This window comes from Anopheles arabiensis, chromosome 2 (assembly GCF_016920715.1).
Source record: "Anopheles arabiensis isolate DONGOLA chromosome 2, AaraD3, whole genome shotgun sequence".
Lineage (NCBI taxonomy): Eukaryota > Metazoa > Arthropoda > Insecta > Diptera > Culicidae > Anopheles > Anopheles arabiensis.
This window is the reverse complement of record NC_053517.1, coordinates 103,708,648-103,728,056: the sequence shown is the minus strand read 5'-3', so window position 1 is coordinate 103,728,056 and position 19,409 is coordinate 103,708,648. Positions and strand designations below refer to the sequence as shown.

The 19,409-nt window shown below is 44.7% G+C and overlaps 1 protein-coding gene across 6 annotated transcripts in view; it reads right to left on the bottom strand.

The window, feature by feature from the left end:
- The window catches only part of LOC120897918, an 85,269-nt gene extending 75,350 nt beyond the window's left edge, over positions 1-9,919 (bottom strand). The window contains exons 1-3 of one of the 6 annotated variants that reach the window (XM_040303116.1): positions 9,782-9,919; positions 8,034-8,186; positions 7,312-7,958 (exon numbers count right to left, since the gene is read on the bottom strand). The gene's annotated coding sequence lies outside the window, so the exon portion shown is untranslated. Of the gene's footprint in view, positions 1-7,311; positions 8,187-9,074; positions 9,410-9,781 lie in introns of those variants that run through there. The other 5 variants (XM_040303118.1, XM_040303117.1, XM_040303115.1 and 2 more) reach the window with 5 other exon arrangements.
- Between the last annotated feature and the right edge of the window lie 9,490 nt (positions 9,920-19,409).

Below are 19,409 nucleotides of genomic sequence, written 5' to 3'. Positions count from 1 at the left end.
GACGAACTTCCGTCGTCGTCGTCGTCGTCCGAAACCGGGGAAAGAAATGTTTCGTGCTGACAGCGAGAGAAAAGAATTTTCCATTTATCATGGCGCGCGCGCCATTAAAACTACACCCGAAGCGAAGACACAGCTTCAACTGTGAAGTGAGTGTCTGCCGCAATGCATTTTGGTGTGATAAATTTATGCTTTCTTACCAAGGATGTCACCAAGGGAAGCGTGCGAGCGCGTGGATTTGCATATCAAGCCGGCACCGAGAACGGGAAAATGCAAAGGAAAGTGTACGGATCACACGCTTGCAGGCGTCCCCATCTTTGCAGGGTCTTGAAATTCCTAGAAAACGGCACGAAGAATGTTGCTTCTATCAGTGTATTTTGTGCAAAGAAAGTGAAGCTCACCTCTTCTTTTCCCGGCAAATGTCAAGCGTTTTCATTCCGGAGCGAATGACCCTTAATGCATTGAACAGACAGTGCTCGCGACACTGTTGCAGCCGCTTCGGTTGACGCGAATCTTCTAGCACGCGGCATGAAAGTAAAAATAACACGCGTCACGCGTTGCATGTGCATATATTAGCGTGGTTGTGGTTGTGCCTAGTACGGTGTTCTACGTTTGGAGGACGGCGAAGACGATTTCACCCCTACCGGCAGTGCCCTTTTTTGGGGGGATGACTCACCCGCTGCTTGCTACTGTCGGACAGTAATGTCGTGATCGTGAAAACGCAAAGGAGGGCGTGATCGTGCGACAGGGTAAAGATGGGCGGGAAAGGGATTGGCCGAAAGTGTACTTTCGATTTCTGAAAAGGGTGAGTGTTGTGCTACTGGTTAAGTGTATCTTTGTCGTTACAATGTCCTATGTTGTGTGGGTAATTTGAATGTTAATTATATGCATTCTTGCAATTCCACAAAAGCGTATAACAAGTACAGGGTTACTTATCATTTCAGGAACATTGGTTAAGATTTGTCTATAGAAAGCGAGACAGGTAAGAGAAGCACAGTAAGCCTAACTGTATTTATGACTCAAATATGATTCAACTTGAATTCCAGCAAAAGAAACAAATCTAACCTGATCAACACAATAACCTAATGCTACCGAAGTTCATTAACTCGTACAGCAACCCCACCCACAAACATGATTAATAAATAGCAACCTTTTGTGAACAGCATTGTCAAAACACGGCCTGTTGCTCTCTACATCCGTAACCACCAAAACCACACGCAACAACACAAACCTACTCGCGGATCCTGTTTCGGAGTACGCCCAGACAATAAACTGGTACCCCGACAATAAACTTGTCCACATGGGCTTGGATCTGAGTAGGCGCGCAGATACACATTGCGGATGTGACGAATTGCGCACGAATCACAGTGCATAAATGACAGGCGCTGCGGAAGAAACTCGTTTTGCGTGTGCCGGAATTTCGTGGCAAGTTCGGATCATTGACTTCGATGCCCACCACCATTTCGGGCACCATTTGGAGCAAACGGCTTAAGGTGACGTAAGTATTGCAGAGCAGCCAAACGCGTTTCATACCACTTTACAACAACAGATGATCGTCCGTTTGGTGCAGGAGGGATTGTTTCGATTCGATCACTGCTGCTGGTGATCGGGGAAAAAGGTTTTGGCAACTTTAAACCATTTTCAAGCATTGTGTAATGCCGCAAAGGCCACTCAAACTGTTTGCAAAGCTATCTCCGCATGGTAGCAAACGAAGTGAGAAGTGCTTCTCGCGATCATCACCCGTTCAGCGGGCAGATCATGCTTTCATCGACGGCCGGCAAGATTAAGTAATCTTCCGTTTTTTTTTATTATCCCGATCAGTGGTGGCTTTTTTTGCTGATGTCCGGAATTACCCCTGTAGTGACCAGATTCAGTGGAGAGAAGGACAGGCAACCAGTCGCACCATTTTTGGGCACCGAGAAGGGGAAACGCGAATTATTATGCACGATGATGACGCACACACACATACACACAGTTCGATTTGGTGTTCGATTCGGTGCTAGAGCAGGCTGAAGTTCAACCAGCACCATGGTCGGCCGGGCCGGTCGGAACCATTCCATTTGCTGAAGTGCCCTTTTATGGTTTCACTTCAATGTTGCTGGAATAAATTACGGAAAGGCAATCCGAAAGAGTCCACGGAAGTAGAAATTAGCATTCTTCATCCAGCGAGAAGAGCCAGCGCAGTGCGTGTGTGTGTTTCCGTTTGACGAAAGCCTGGCCTGACAGCACGCCTGGGGTTCGTTCTTGTTGTTGCCTTGGTGATGCGAATCGCCAAAGCACGTGCCTCGGTTGTGTAGCAATTTGTTTCCCAATCAAATAATCACACTTGAAAGGGTTCTTTCCATTTCTCTCTCTCTCTCTCTCTCTCTCTCTCTCTCTCTCTCTCTCTCTTCGTCTCTCTTTCATTCAAGACCACTGTTAAACAGTTTCCGGAAGACCCATTCGCTCGGTCGAGAGTGTTAAGCGCATAAATTATCATCCCGCACGTGCGCTCGCGGGAACTTGGTAAAACAAGCGACATGCGAGAATAGGCTCAAGAGAGCGCTCTTGAACGAAACATAACAAAAAAAAAAATCACACACTACCCCCCGTCAAACCAGCATTAGCATCGAAACGGTCATTGTTTCGCCCATGCCGGGCGCAAAAGGGCCACTCCATTGCCGGTGTTTTCTTTCATAAAGTGTAACAGCATATGTCAGTAGCAAACGGACCCTTGTTAAGCCCTTCTTCGGTGTCCGGCTCTCCACCGGACGGTAGAACAATGGTATCGATAATGAAAATTATAATGCAAAGCCATAAAACCAGATGTCCACTCCGTCCCCAGAAATGTGGGACAGCAGAAGGTGGTCGTGTGGATTTAACCTGAATTAATGCTGATCTCCCCAGTGCAACCACTGCGCTGACTGCGTTTTGTTGGCGTCTCATTAAGAACGATGCGCTTCATTTAAACGCTCATAAGGCTAGGCCTTTTGATGGCAATTAAAGCAATTGTGTTGCATGCAGCGACAAATCGCAACGGTTTATAACAGCATGCTCCACTGGAAAGAGAAGGGAATATGTGACAACCGGAGTGTGTTCCTGGTGTGCTTATTTGTAAAGCTTCTTTAATTTTTCCTCATTCTTTTGTGCATTCCGTTTTGCTTTCCTGAAACGGCTTTAAACCGTTTAGACACAATTATGAATTTAGCTCACCGTGTACAACACACCTGTGTGTGCGTGTGGTAAAACGGTGTTTAATTATGTCAGTCTAGAGTGAACTCTATCGTGTTTCCACAGGCGCTGGAAGTGGGGTAACGCTTCCGAGTGATTAATATTCGAAGCGCGCGTCTCACTGCCAGTCTGGGCCCGTGTATCTACGATACCGGAAAAGAAATGAAGACTGGTGACAAAACAACAACACACCATCTTAAAACCACAGCAACCGCACGCACTGTGCACCGCGCTGGAAGTGATGGCAAACGAGAGTGTCATCGGCAGTCGCAGACCCTCCCCGAAACACTGAAGCCGCCCAAGACGCCACTCTACGACTCGTTACAGTATTTATAGATTTCAAGGTCTACGCCTAGCATCTACGCATCTCCAGCCTTCGGGGCCCTGTTTCCGTTTGGATGGTGATGGTGACACAAGCGTGTAGGCAGTAGCCGCGGTGCGAAGGTTACCGCAACCGGGGGTGGTTTGACATTGGCACAAAATATGACAAAGCCCGAAACACTGCAGCAGGGGGGGAGGCGATTGATTCGTCGTGGCTTAGCGATTGATTTGTTATGCAAATTGGAATGTAGTCATGGTTGCTGTAGCTGACTGGTACTGGTAGCGACGTTTTCGAGCGCACCCTTGAAAGGCTTGGCCGTGCCTCTCTTTGCTTTGCTCAGTTAAAACATCATCTTCACGGCAAGTGCGTACCGAGAAAACATCAGCAGCGTTTAATTTCAACTTGTCGTTTCGCTGATGCCGAAACGAATGATCTCGAGTGCAGTCAAATTCGTTTAATCTTTCTCTTGCAATCGGTGTCACGAAATATGAGTGTGCCTCGTCTGGTCTTTGTGTGCGTGTATGTCATAATCGTTCGCGTGGAGTGGGGTTTTAGGCTTAAACGCTGAACGCGCTCCGGATTCCGATACGCTTGTGAGCTCTTCGAGGGCAAACCTTTCGACCTACAAACACTCAACCCCGTGACATATGTTACGCAAATGAGGCTAAACCGTTTGACACCCTTTATTTGGGGAGGTTTGTAAAGAGGCCTTTTTTTGGGGTGGGCTGATGGGTTCGGTGCATTATGTGAGTGTTTGGAGGCAGCACAAATGTTTCTTTTCAAGAATTTTTGTGTGAAAAATCGTTAAAGAACATTAAAAATTATCTCAAATACTTCAAACTTGTGCTTTTCTTTAGTAACACTTTGCATTGTTCGAATCTTAAACGATTTTATACATAAAAATGACCCTGAAATTTAGAATTACGCATATGTTATTATTTTATCATGAATCGCTTCATTCCAAATTTAATGATTTATTGCATAATATATCTTCCTCTAACTCTTACATCCCTACCCACGTAATCTTGCGGATTATTTATTTCCTTGCCCAAGTTATCTTTTACAGATGGTACCAGCTTTCCCTAAAAGTGTGCAATTTTTAAAACGGGTTTTTGTTACTGCCTCAACGAAAGGCAAGGAAATAACAATAAATCACAGCTTTTAATGCTATCCCAACATTCCTGTACCGCGTTCACGAAACGAAGCTACGGTAATGTTTGTTACCTGCCACCTTTTTTTTCGTCAGCTTCAGCTGATTTGCAGTGACATTCAACAACCACACACTCGATCGGCTTTGCGCTGCGAGTCAACGATCTGATGTCATGATCAAGGATTTGCCTCCGATGGGGCTGGGGATTGGATTGGAAACGAAATTCACCTCCACAGACCCCGGGTTGCTGATGTCATCGTGTATCATTCAGTCGCTTTCTGCTCGTGGGGGTTGTGTGGTGGTGTGGTTGAATTAATGCAATGATTTTTTTACACTTCACACGGACACGAAGGGACTGATCCAGCGAGCTTACCAATTGTCAAGCATATGTCAAGATCGGCCAGTGACATTGAGTTGATTATGGAAGCGCATATTTAAATATTCATGGCTTTACAGTTTCTCCATTAAAGAATACGTTTTATGATCGTCCATTGCTTCAATTTTTCTAATAACAATGTACCACAGCGCACTTTATTTCATCAACCACTGATCACTCAAAAGGGTGCTTTGGCGCTTTGTAGGCGTCGCTGTACCCGTTAATCGATTTCCTTCCTCCCGATCGGTCGTTACAATTTTGATTGATTTTCTAACGCGACCCAGATGCTACTCCCGACTTCCGTCTCCGGCCGTGGTGTGGCATTAACCGTGGGAGATTGTTTTACCCACAGGATGGTACACCCCGTCCGCCCCGTTCGGTACCACTGCACGCTACGGTTGCGACTGTTTAACGCCTCCCGCTCGCTCGTAGCCCGTTACGGAGTTTTGGATGTTTCATCACGAAACAACAAATTCCGTCCCACCGCGTTTATGGCTGCTAAACTTGTCGGCACGTTTGTTCTTTCGATCTTGGAAGGTGGCGCACCTCACGGTTCAATTCTGTAACGAACCCGCCCACCGAGACTAAGCAGGGCAGCGCGTTCTGCTCAATGAATCACCTGTTTCGTCATGTTGGTTGTTCTGTGGTTGTTGTTTGATTTTTCAAAGCGGCTTTAAAAGCGGGCCGCATTCATAATCATCATCATCTGCCTTCAACGCCCACCTCTTTTACTGGGTCGAGTCGTGTCGTTTTATCGTGACATACAGTGTTTTCTTCTAAGAATGTTTACACACATGACACGCTGTGTTCACGTTTAGATTTTTATTTTTGCTTTCGGAAAAATATGAACAAAAACTAACAAAACAAACCAAACATCCTTTCTCAAAAAAGCTACCGGTGCCACAATAATATGACAGTGATATTTGGTTTTCAACCGTCCCTCCGTGTACCCGTCAGCGTAATTACGCACAGCAAATCACAACGCGGAACAAAAGACTTCAACGCCCCTGGTAGCGGCTACGGAACGAACGAAGACGGCAAAGCGACGAACCCGATCGTTCCACCGGCCGCCGGTGTTGTGTGTGTTCTCCGTCGTGTGTGTTATGCTTGAATGGGGCCCACCTTTTGCCACCTGCCAGAACTAAGCAGCAGAAGCAGCAGCAGCAGCAGCAGGAGAACCTTTGTCTTGACTTGACCTGCTCGATGGCTGGGCTACCGCAGGCATTAGGGGAACAGAGGGACAAAAACGTCTAGCCTCCGCTACGGAGTTTGATTTCGGCGCTTACTTCCCTTTACTTCGATGCCGATCCGATCCGATCGGTTTGTAAATGATCATTACAATTATGCTTTCAACTGTGGCTGGACCTACAGAGATCACAAATACGGCGGGGAGAGCGAAAACAAAACGGCACGGCTGGAAAACGAAACGGCCAATCAAACGCGGACGCAGTGGCTAGCGCTACCGGTGTAGCGTACGTTGAAGCCGTTGCAAAACAAAACCACAAACCAGTACCACCAGACGGCTACAAATGTTTGCGGTTTTGTAGCGGCATTTTGGGTTGATGGAATTTGACTGCTGTGTTGTTTTTCTACCATTTTACTGCTTTTGCAACAGTGTGTACTGTTTGGTTCAGTGTTTGAAAGTGGTACAGACTTTAAGTTAATAACTACGAGTTTTGTAAATTAATTTTATGTCTTCTCCGAAAGGCCAAAATTCAATTTCTCGGGAGCTCCATCCCCTCGGGAGGGGATGCACACAGAGCAGCATATAATTTGCACGACAAAGCAACAGGCTCATAAAATTAGCATAACCACTGATTGTAAACCTGCAGCAAGCCCATCTTGCCCGGTGGCAAACACATTTTCGGTCATTGTTCCCGGTGGACGGGTGGTCGGTTACGCACGTTTGCTGCAACGCACGGTGACAAAATCGCTTCAATGCACATCGCAAAATTACAGCTACGGATGATGTCATGTGCACCGTTTGTGCAGCGTTTATTTTGCCTTCCTTTAAATGCATCAAAGCACGTTTGTTTGGTGAAAAAGCTCCGAAGTTTTGTCACGAAAACTGTACTTTAAAATTTGCCGCTTAAAGTTAAATATGCAAAATTGTTTTCTCATGTTTTTGAACCCGGCCTTTTCCACAATATTCCCCAAGGAATGCACAGGCCAATAAAAGTGTTATTGAATTTTATTCAGTTCCCTCTGTCCGTCCGGTCCGGTTTTGCGCACCGTTCCTCTCTACCACTGGCTTACCTTGAGACGGAGGGTGCGACCGACCGATGAGGCAAGAGATGACTTTATCCTTTTGTGGCGCTGTGGTATTGTGCTTCGCCTTATTTGGGCAGCTGGTCACCGCTACCACCGTGCGTGCGTTCTGGGCACGCTGTTCGTCGTTGTCGTTGGGTTGCGTCTTGGCGAGGTTAAGAGAGATTGCAGCAAGACACACACGAAAAAAAACAGATCAACAACTCCTCGGTGGTGATAAAATATTCAATCCCAAACGAAAAAAGCACACAATCGCACACAAAAACCAGTTTGCTTTTCGCGTAACCAACACAGGCGTAAATATTGCTGCACGACACACAACACTGTAGATGTAGGCGTTTTGTTTTCTTCTTCCTCTTCGATATGCTTCACCTGTTAATTTGAACCCTGTTTTCGAATAAATGGGCTTGGAGCATTATGCGAAATGTGATGCTGTCACCCCGCACAAACACACACAACTGCACGCACACAACCACTGGCTCACAGACTACGTTTTTCACACCAGCCCGCGAGAGGGTGGCAAATTCGCATAAGCGTGTGGATATTTTTATTTCTTTTTTCGTCGCTTCGACAACGAAGCCACTTTCACATCTTTGTCACCTTCGATTTAACCCCCCGTGATGAGCGGATGAGAGCTGCAAAATAAACACTGCTATTAAGCGCTTTTTGTCGTTTTTTTTCTTCGCACACTTACAACAAAAAATACACACACAAACACTCTGATTAAAACACACTTGTCTGTGGTATGTTTACATTACAGCGTTCACAGCATTAATGCAAAACACCACCACGAATCAAAAGAAGCAACAGCAACAAAATACCTCAAAATAACAATTCCATTAACGACCGCCAGCCACCAAAACCTGGGGATGGGAGTTAAATGAGGGAAAATGAGGGAAGGAAGAACACAGTACCACCACAAGCTATGAATACAAAGCGCGCTGTGAAGCCGCACGCTGATGCACCACGCTCTTGCTATGCAGTAAAGCTTCTTTTACCCTCGCCCGTTTTCCCTAAAGCCGTCGAATCGAAAGTGTCACTGCGCAAAGGGTCATTCTTTACCGTGGGGATGCAAAAATCACCCCTACGTCTCCGCGAGCGAGCCGCAGACAGTAATGCTGACCAAATTCTTGCGCATATTTACATGTTTCATCTTGCCGCACGGCCACCGCCAGGGCACCAGAACGTGGCTTTAAATGCTTCGCTCGCCAACTCACACATACAGCCACACAAACACACACTGTAGTGCTCGGACGAACCACAAGTGGCGTCCACGTCCAGTCGCAAAAAGGGTTACGTAAGGTTCCATCATGCGCTCCACGCGCTCTCTCACACAAGTGCCCTCGGATGGGTGCTGGGTGGCATGCGCTGGCCACGGTGTGTGCAATACTACTTTGTGCCCGTGCTCCCCCCCCCCCTGGTCCGCCTACTAGCCCCGTTTTGCAGCTTCCACCCAACCACCAATGCCAACGGCATCAGCAGCAGCAACACTGCGCGGGTTACCACACACACAAAAAGCCGAGCCGAGAAGAGATGCGCTCAGAAGCGCTAAAAGGAAATCAAAAATGTTTGCAGCGAAGGAAGCGCACAAATCGATCGGTCGAAAGCGAAATCGATCAATCGATCGACGCGAATGTCGGGCGGTAGGAAAAATTAATGATCGCTGTAATTTGTTGGCAGGCGCACGGGGATGGTTTATGATGGGAAGCGGGCGAGACAGGAAGAGCTTAGAAGAAACGTAATCAAATTACTTGGCAGCACTGTCACGAAACGGGACCGGCTACGGTTGTTTGAATGATGATGAGCATTTCTGGGTCGATTTTTCCAGTCTTCCCCACGCTTCGCGAGATCAATTCTAATAAACGGGCACACAGACTGGCCGGAAATAAGCTTGGCAAGAACCACCTGCAGCCCTTTTTGGGAGTAGGGCTCGATCACCGGTATAGCTTTGCGTTGATTGAACTGCTGGAAAGACTGTTCTTTTCTGCGAACTCACAGTTACTTCAACTCTTTACATTCTATTGCAAACCCACCACACTTGGGCTGTTCACATTCAAGCGCACGTAAAACTGATAATGAGCTATAAACGATAATGATCGGTTGCGATGACGTGATCGATAATCTTACGAGCCCGCGATCATCACCCGCAGGGGACTGATACGCAATTTCCTACACCGCTTCACACACAACACAAACAAACACACACACACATTCGCTAACGAACATAAACAGCATCCAACGCTGTGTGAATGCATTTCACTTCGCAACACACCAAACACCAAAACTTGCAATATTATTCCACTACACCGTGTTTCATCGCTTCACTTTTCATAAGCGTCGTGCGCAAAAACGAAAGACTTGTCCGATGACAGAAGCGAGAAACAGTGCTCCACGCTGCAGATGACTGTAAAAGCGGGGCGCAAAATAAAAAGGGCAACAGAATGTTTTGGCTGCTTACATTTGACCAGCCGATTGTCGTCACTTTCGTTACACTCGTGCACAACTTGCTGGGCTGAGCAAACGCACGGTGCGCATTGCTACGGTGGGTACGTGAAAATGGCGCACGCCGTATGACGAAACCGCTTCGGATCGGGCGAGCTTCAAACCTGTACTGAGGCGTGCTGGTTCGGACCGCTAGCGCCAGACCGTCGTTGCTGGGAAGGCGATCGTGCAAGATCGCAGGGGTCGTCAACAACGCGAATGAGTTTTATGGTGTGTTGTTGGTTGTTTGTGTTTTAGATTGTTTAAAAGGAAATTAAGTACAAGCACTTGTATTCGTTTTTACTACCTTAATGTGTTTTATACCATTCGTTGTAAATATAATTGGTTTGAGTACTTTTAAAATCGATGGATTGCATAAAATTTGTAAAAAAAACTGAATAGAAATATTTTTCGTAAAAATAATACAGAATCAGTTTACATAGTTCTAAATTTAATAACATGACTCACACGTCTTTTGAATCTATTTAACTTTATAGTAATCTATTCAGGAAATATAAATAAAGCGTTGTATTCTTGATGGATTGCGCATTGCATACTTTTGGGCGTATTGCAGAAAAAAGCTTTAGATAAAAGCTTCCCTGAAAGTCGTTGTAGAAAATACCGACTGATCCGCACAGTCGGTATAACATCTGATCTGTTTATTTTTTCTACTTTTCTTAATTGTTTTTTTTTTTAATTGCCTTCAATGTGTATTCTTTTTTGATATTGTAACAACTCATTACTCCAATTGGATTCATTCAGACAGCGTACAACATTTCACTGATTGCGTTACATGATCTTGCCTTTCAGTCGACCAAGTCGACCAAACAGGGAAGCTCAATACAAATTATATAGTAAAGTTATACAAATTTTAATCCAGTTCGATAAACATTTATATAAACAATTCATGCAACTAACTGGCGTAACATTACTGGGAAAAGAATTGGTTCAATATGGTAGGCTACAAAAACTTGCTGTCACCACTTATAAATCAAACATATAGTTCTCAATTGCAGATTTAATTATTTGAGGATCAATTTACATGGCCATTTGTATTATTATAAGTTTAAAGAATTGCTCATTGCATTCATTCTCAACATAAGCTACAATTAAGCCCTGGATCCGTACCAAGTTTATGTTACATTCATTGAAGAAGTAAATTTGAAGAAAAAAAAACTTCAAAGTAAGGTGCTATTCAATCATGCAATTTGTCACGTCTGCGTCAAACAGCAGCAGTAGCAGGAGCAAAAAACAAAATGGGCAAAAAGGTGAAAGAAGGAAATGTGCTATAAAGTAACAGTTTGAGCTGCGTTGGCCGCATCAGCATGCTCCGCCGGTGAACTCGATAAAAGTTTTTAATTGGATTCCGTTCTATCAGCAGCTAATCAGCAACGATGAAGCGTTCGTTAGCGCGGAGAGCACATTGTCGGAAGTTGGTTGAGGCTGCAAATAAACAGAAAAATAAATTCGCAACGATACGGTCTCTGCAACATGCCGTCCGTAACAGAACAAGCTTAAAGGGCGGGAAGATAGCAGATTAATTTAGCTACCATTATGCGCGGGGTGTAAAAAAAGGAGTTACAGAAAAATGCTTCTCTTATTACTTAAAACATTATTCATTTTCTTCTGGATTTGTTAGGCGTATATTGTCTACGATAATTTATTATGTAAAATAAAATAACAAAAAAAAAGGTTTTCCAGTTTGACGTTGCTACAGCAAAACAGTTGCATGCAGTAGATCAACTCACGCCCAGGTAGTTTCGTTACACACTAAAACAACTGCTATACTGATCGGACACATTTATCGCAGCAAAAAACTATACTTTTAGCAGCATGCCTGAGTTTATAGTGTCTCTAGCGTTGTAGCTGCTCCTGCCATAGGAAAGAGTGGAGAGTCTCCATCGTTACCAGAGTGCAAAAGTTTTAATCATGCAAGCAAGCGTATCGCGCTAATTAAATACCTAAAACTGCACACTGTTGCTAAACAACTGATTAATAACTATATCGTCCCAAGCGTCCCATTCGTGGAATTCAGGGAATATCCCGACGCACTGAACAACCTGAACCTGGAGACCATTGCATTAGTGATAAACAAACACCCAGGTCCGGGGGTTGCAAAGTTTAAATTCCAGTCAATGCATAACATGTGTTGTTGGTTAGTTAGTTTTCAATGAAAACATACTTTTAATTGATGCTCTAGCTGCTATAGGGGTACCGAAGCTGAAACTGATTGTTGTCGTTTCCACGATTCTGCCGGGCAGCTCTAGGCGGCAGTGCAACTGTTTTTCCTTTGTCTGTTTGTGTATGCGATTTTGCAGTGAGTTTAATCGTACACACGAACGCCATTAAAAAGCTAACATTCCGTACGCCTCACAGCACAACAAATTAATGACTAGCACGTGTTGCTCTTGCACGTGTCGAGAGTGGTTGTTCGCAGCGATAAAAAGGGGTACCGTTCTTTCAATTATCCCCGTTTGCAAAGTGTCTAACTTGCTCTTAACAAACAAAATGTTTATTTGATTTCGAAGGATGGGTTCTAGCTTTGCTGAAATATAATGTGAAAAAAGAAACGTATATGTTTCACTCACGATGAACAATGAGTTTTGTTTGACTTGATTTATTTACAACGCAGGAAATACATTATTCACATCTATCTGAGCGCTAGCATCGCTGGGAATGAATGGTTTGAAACAATACACAGCTATGCACGTAGAAAAGCTGCAATAATATTGGTGAGCACCTGCTGCCCGTTACCTAAAAGAACAAATGTAGAAGTAATAATTGGAAAAAGAAAATTAAAAGCAACTTCCACCCTGCCGAGCAATCGTTAGGAAATGAGACAGAATAATAACAAAAGCACGTTTGGGGGGAAATTTAGAAAGAAAAGCAAACATTAGACCCTTTCGGTGAAAATGTCGCGTCCACGTTCACAGCTGTACCAGGCAAGCAGGATGCGTAGAACCTGCCTGAACCAGGACCACCCGAAGCCTGGCAATCCTGGATCGCCCTAACAACTACACGCCACGCGCAACACGCATGGGCAGGAACACGGGCACCGAACACAACGGCGCGCTGACGGTAGTACACACACCAGTGTGGCAAGCTGCGAGCGTTGTAATGCTGGCGAGAGGAAGCTTGGCTACTGGCACCATGCAAAAGAGCAGAAAGGAAATGGTGAGAGCTCGCGCCAAACGTGCGAATCAGATGGATTTTGGGAAACGGCCGTCTGTTACAATTCAACAATATTCTCACCCAAAGCTGATACTGCGTAAGTGTGTGAGTGATTGTATGGTTGAGGAGGAAGGAAGGATTCGATAAGCGTACACACTTTTATTATTTGTTATGATTACATCTACTGTGGTGTGCATGATTTTTGATCAACAATGAAGCAATATTAAACCGCTCTTGCGCCAATTTGAACAATCCCTCTACACACTAGAAATCGTTTGCGTGTGCTAAAGTCACCAAACAAACCATCCTGCACAAACGCACTCCGTTATCAAACAAGATGGACGCGTAGCATATTCTACAGGTTATTTTTGATGATGGTCAGTGATTGTCATCACTCCCTCGGTACAGACGAGAGTGTGTAAAGGAGTTTCATCTTCTCAAGAGCGTTCTTTCTCTCGGCGTACGATAAGAAGGACGATTTTCCCCTTCCGAAAGCGGGTTGCTTCTCTTACGGAGTTTCCTCTCTTTTTGGTCCTTGTTTTTGTTCTTTGCTTCCTTTTCATCTGCGCAGCCATGAACGAGGAACATGCAATGGTAAAGGGGGAAATGAGTTCCAAGTGTGTGCTGAGTGCCAACGTGAGCGGAGTTCATTTTGGGCAACAATAACGCTTTGCATTGGTTGTATGGTTTTGAGTGCATTTTCTGTGTCACTCACGGAAATTGCAACACGTTCATAGAAATTATTTGAGAATGAGAAAATACAGAAATACAGAAGAAGAGAGTGTCAAAAGTTATGATGAAAGTTATCGTAAAAAAACGAGCTTTATATGTAAGTCCATTCAACGTTTGTTATCCAATAATTCAACGTAATACGGAAAATGTAAGTTTTTTCATTATCTTTTGGTAAAAATCACATTTTCGCACAGGTTTCTTTTCATCACTATTCTACCAAATATTATGAACAATCATTGTTAATTCTTGCCCACAAATCCATTAAAAATAAATGCTTAATCCTACAAACACTCCGCTAAAGTTGATTCTTCATATTTGCGTCCCAGACGACTGCTTCCATTTGCAATTGCAGCACCAATCAATGGACAAACCTTAACCCGACAGTTCAAACATACATTACCCCCTTTTTGCTGCAAAAATGTGAAAAATATTTCACTGCAGCAATGCACGCTGCAATCATTCCCAACGGATAAAGAATGATTCGAAATAAATCAACGTAATGTAACGGGGGAAATGACGGGGTGTGTGATGATATTTGTTCGTCATTTTTCTTTCCAGCATAGATCATGCAAAAATCGACAATCGACGAAAACGTTCGAATGAAAAACTAGCGAATGAAATAAAATTAAAAAAAACACAGTTTGGATGAATAGGGCAGGAAAAACCCCTGAGCAAATGTCACCGAACGTTTTGTGTCCTTATATGCATCGCTTTTTCGTAAGTTTCGTTCGGGTTTCGTGGCTTCGTGAGTTGGTGCAATTGGTGTCCGACCCCGTCCTCTCCCTATTTGCCCATCAAACTTCACATTACTTCGCATGGAATGATGTTATTTCAGCAATCCATCACACCCGCGTACTTAACTTTTGTCACAATTATGGTATCTATTGCCAACGCTACCGTTTGCCATCCGGAGCGTTGCGTAAAGAAAGTGAACCTAAAACTGCCGTCAACGAGGACGACGGCAATGATTCTTCTCATTTGTATCACCGTATCGAGGAGGGAAAAACGCCACGGAAGCACACGGGCACAACGGGTAAAGAAGCCAGATAAACTCAATTTAAGCAATTTGTAGTCACCGGGCTTCGGTTTGGTAGCTTTGCCGCACCGGTGGAAACACGGAGCAGGCGGGGCAAACCGGGGCAAGTCACGAACAACATTATCGTGGCCCAAGTTGCATCGGGTGCAGCAGATATTTTGCGATGAAAGATGTGGGAGCAATAGTCTCCCGGTTGCGTGATTTACTAACGTCTTCGTCATCGGGTGGAGCGAAGCAATGGGTGCGCTGGGATGGGAATTGCAGGTCATAAAATCGTTCTGGTTCTAAAACGTGCGCTGGCATGTCGGTGAACGATGACGTTTAGGGTGTATCGGGAAGGAAGAGTTTGGAGAAAATTGGCCGCCCGACGAGCCACCCTCGGGAAGGTTTGTCCCCCAACAAATGGCCGGGTTTGAGGGCGGGAGAGAGAGAGAGAGTTGTTATTCGAAGATCATCATTTTTAACGAGATGATTTGGTGCTGTGATTGGTGAATGGTTTAAACTTTTTGATTACTTTCGTCGTCGCACGTCGACGCAAAAGAGAAAGGTATCCTTCGCACGAGGTGTTGGGTTGTCGCATGATGGTAAAATCATTATCGTTTTGTAGAATGGGAAACTAAAAGCAGACAGCAAAAGAAGCCAAAATAAAACACGTGTCATCGATGGTTCAGCAGTGGTTTTAAAGATTTTTTTACCGGAGCGGCGTGGGGCTGGAAGTTTAGCTTGTACCGTGTTGTGTCGCTTCCACGTTGCTGCCGGGTCCACCGTTACGGGTAGGGAAAACTTTTAATTATGTTTATGACCGAAAGCTTCCCGCTGGGTGTTTTACCGAAAACAGAGTGCGGAGTGCCCACACCTGTAGCTGCTGCTCGACCATGTCGGGTGACCTAGAGCTAGTTTTTCGGTGTTTTCGGGTAACGGTAGTAGGTTAACTTTGCCATGGCGAGCATTAATTGTGTTTGTGGAAAAGTTGAAATTTTAAGATCAGTTTATGTTGTTGTTCAAACTTTTCTATAAGAAATAAACACTATCTGACAGCTGAAAAAATGAATACGGAGTAGTATGAAAAGTTGTGTAACAAGAACTACTGACCCATATTTCTTCAAATCATGTTGAAAAAAGTAAAGCTAGTGCAATACATATTAAAAAATATAAGGAAGCAAGCAAATCCTTTTTAAACAGAAAGCATCCTGCTGTTTAACTCGATACTTGTATGTTCCTTGGTTAACACGGACAAAGCAGAAACTTTCTGTTACGAAAGTCGGTCTTGATGATCCCTAGAGTTGATCTCTGTCATGTTCTGTTTACTGTTTCTACCCACAACATTTCTCCTCCTTAACGCTAGCGATGGCGAGTATTCCCTTTTTGTGTGCTTTATTTTATTTTTATTTTCCATCCCTAACCACAAGACGGGTCTGACAGTGCGTACACGACCCCGTCGCAAAGGGTACAAACTCTTCTGCGAACGGCAACACAGAAAGCAAATAAAAGAATATGAAACACTGAAACCGAGCTACGGCCAACAAAAAGTATACCACCATTGTCCAACAGTGGACAGTCACACACACACACACACTCGCGCACACTAACGCATACACACAGCTACAAAGCTAGACATATTTCCCTGCCCTTGCGAACTTGCTAACGAGCGAAAGGGAAAAGCCGGTGAGATTTATGATGGCGCAGGAATTAATTTCACTTTTGGAAGTCGAATTATCTGTCGAAGACGAGAGCCGCTGCGAAAGCAGGGGAGTGGAGGGGATTCTGTGGGGTTTGTCGAGACTCTTCAGGCTGTGGTTCCGTTGACCGCCATCTTGTGGTCTTTGATCTAGTTTGCAAGCGTTGTGAAAGTAGCTTTGCGAGTGGTAGAAGATCCGGACCCGACTCCGGGGAAGAACACCTTCACTGCCGGACGAATATATTTATAGCCCACAACACAGCATCCTCACAGGTTGACCGCAAAATGGGAAGGATGCCGCGAATGTCGGCAAAGCCCCAAAGTGCCTCAAAAGTTTAAGAATGTTACCTTTTCCACTGTTGGACACTTCCAAACGGCAAGTTTCAAGTGGGAAGGGATGAAGTGGCGAGTTTTCCCATCGGAGGCGAGCCATCTTATGGAGCGAGTTTGGAAAAGTTCTTTTAACCGATTTTCTAATGCCATCTCGTCAACGCCAATGGTCACAGGGGCTGCCGGTGGAACGTACGCAGCTGCCTATGCTGTGGAGATTTATTTATTTATTCGTTTCAAACGGGCAAAGATCCCAAAACCACCTTCAACTTTTGTGTATTGCATACTGCCGACCGTTTAAATAATTGACAAAAGGAACACGCCAAAGGTAAACTTGGTTCTGCTAAGGCTCTTTGACATCCGAAAGCGCTATGGTACATTTTTAACTATAACAATAGACGTTCCATCACAACTGTCAAACATTGGACAGATGTCAGCGGAGTAGTGCGCTTGTTTATGGCGCATTAATAGGAAGCGTTTATAGAAAGGCTTTCTGGACCGATACGTAACAAATCTGCGCGACTACGGCTCCTTGAACAACATCAAACGATTGTACAGATTCTATCGATTCTATGCATCAAACACATTTGCTTTTCAACCTTCGTAGAAAAATGCCACCCTCAATGTCACCTACCATCATTAGCGTAACAGTGGAAAATCAGGCACAGTGCACAGCCGGGTAATACCTGTCCCAAGCGTCAAAGTGATTCTTGATAGAATTGTACGCTTAACTGCGTACAATTCTTCGTGGAAGTGTTCATCATTTGTTCTTTCTTTTCCCTTCTCTTTCTCTCGCTCTCTCTTTCTGTCCTGTATAGCATAAATGTCACCAATCTTTTTTGTCGTCACTTTCCTACCGGGTTCGTGGTTTGCTCGAAGGCGCACTGGCTTCCTAGTATCAACGTTTATCAAAGTATGTCGAACGCAACAAAAGCATTTCCACCTCGGTCCACCTCCCGTGAAAAGCTTAGCAAAAGCTCCCGGCTCTTCCCTCTCCGCTTTTTCTCCAACCATCCTGTCGAAAGCGTCGTTCTGCGTGCTCAGCGAATAAGCGGCATAATTGGCGAAAAAAGATGTTGTTGATGCAGCCGAGTGTGTGAAATTGCAACCGCCACGATGCTGGTGCGCGATGCCCGCGATAATGAGTCCTAGTCCTTCTGTCCTGTCTACTTGCGTCCTTCCGTTGCGTTGGTACTGGGAATGGGAGCAACATCTGGGGAAAGATAGAAAGTAGGATCCGTGCTTTTGCTTTTCCTACCATGGCTGTTTGAACACGGGACACGTGCTGGTACATTGCCGCAGAATGAAGAAACCGGTTCGTGCATTGTCATTGTCACACGGCAACTAGGGAGCACTGTACGGTACGGTGATTAACTTGGAATTGTAAAAGGAATAGAAATTTACCTTATCCGTGCAGGAATGTGGGTGTGCAGGAATAGCATTTTTTGCGTGTGTGTATGTATGTAGATACGTGACGTATTGTCTATTTAACGCTGTTTGAAATAGAATCGTACACTAGTTGTACTAACGAAGGAATGTAGTTAACTGGAATCATTCAAACATGAGACGAGGAAAGCAATTCATCGCTGGTATTATGTATGACCATTTGGAGCATGCCAATTATTTGTATGTATTAGGAACTGACAGCAACAATTTCTATTTTTTGTGTGAACTTAACATGATCTAGTTATTACTATCAAACCAAACAAGTCCTTCCAAACGTAATTAAATAACTGATTATATCGATTCTACATCTTCATTTTCTCTGAAGTGACAATTCTTGACAACATCTGTTCGGATTTCCCCTGTGACAATCAATACTGACGGATTCAATTACTCTTAATTTAAATGTCAACAGGATCAATTGAAACGTAATTAAATGCAAATTTTGAACTAAAAAGCTTCCCAGCAAAGCATTTCGTACGCTTCTCCATTGTCCCAACGAGGTCACACTAATGAAGCGGACCTTTCATCCTACATGGAGTTGTCAAAAATGAAATCCTTCTCATTATTGCCAATCACACATTGCAGAAGAAGAAAAAAAGCGTACCACATCCAACCGTATTCCCGTTCCCCTGTTGAGGTGCAACATGTGAAAAGTTTACCCCTTCACAACGTGTCGAGCGGTATGTGGAATGTGTCTGGGTTAACCTGACCCGAACCAGTCCCGAATCTTGCACATCATCGGATCCGTCAATCATGCTGTTGCAGCTGAAGTCATCTCATATCAAGTACAGCAGCTTCGTACGGGGACCTACTGTCATCCTTCCCATAGTGCGGATTGAATGTGACGCTCTCGAAAGCAACAAAAGCAGAGGCGAAGATAATGCAATGGATTGCGCCGAACTCAACATGGTGACCCCGATTCTGGGTTCCGTTCCCTGTGTTTTGTCTCTCTCCCTCACCGTTCACCCCTCCCGAAAGACCACATCAGACGCTCGCTCTGTGTGGACATATGTTACTCTCCTATAAATGTGTGTGTTGGACGCCGTCCTTGCATCGAACGGATCGAAGCCATATTCAAACATACCACACCGTGGTGTGGGGGGAAACATCGAACGTTGTCTTGGGACGGTGTTGCATCGCAGCTAACGGGGCTGTGCACCAAACTTCGACCGAAAAGCATCGAAATAAGGTTTCAGGTTAAAGCTGCGGAAC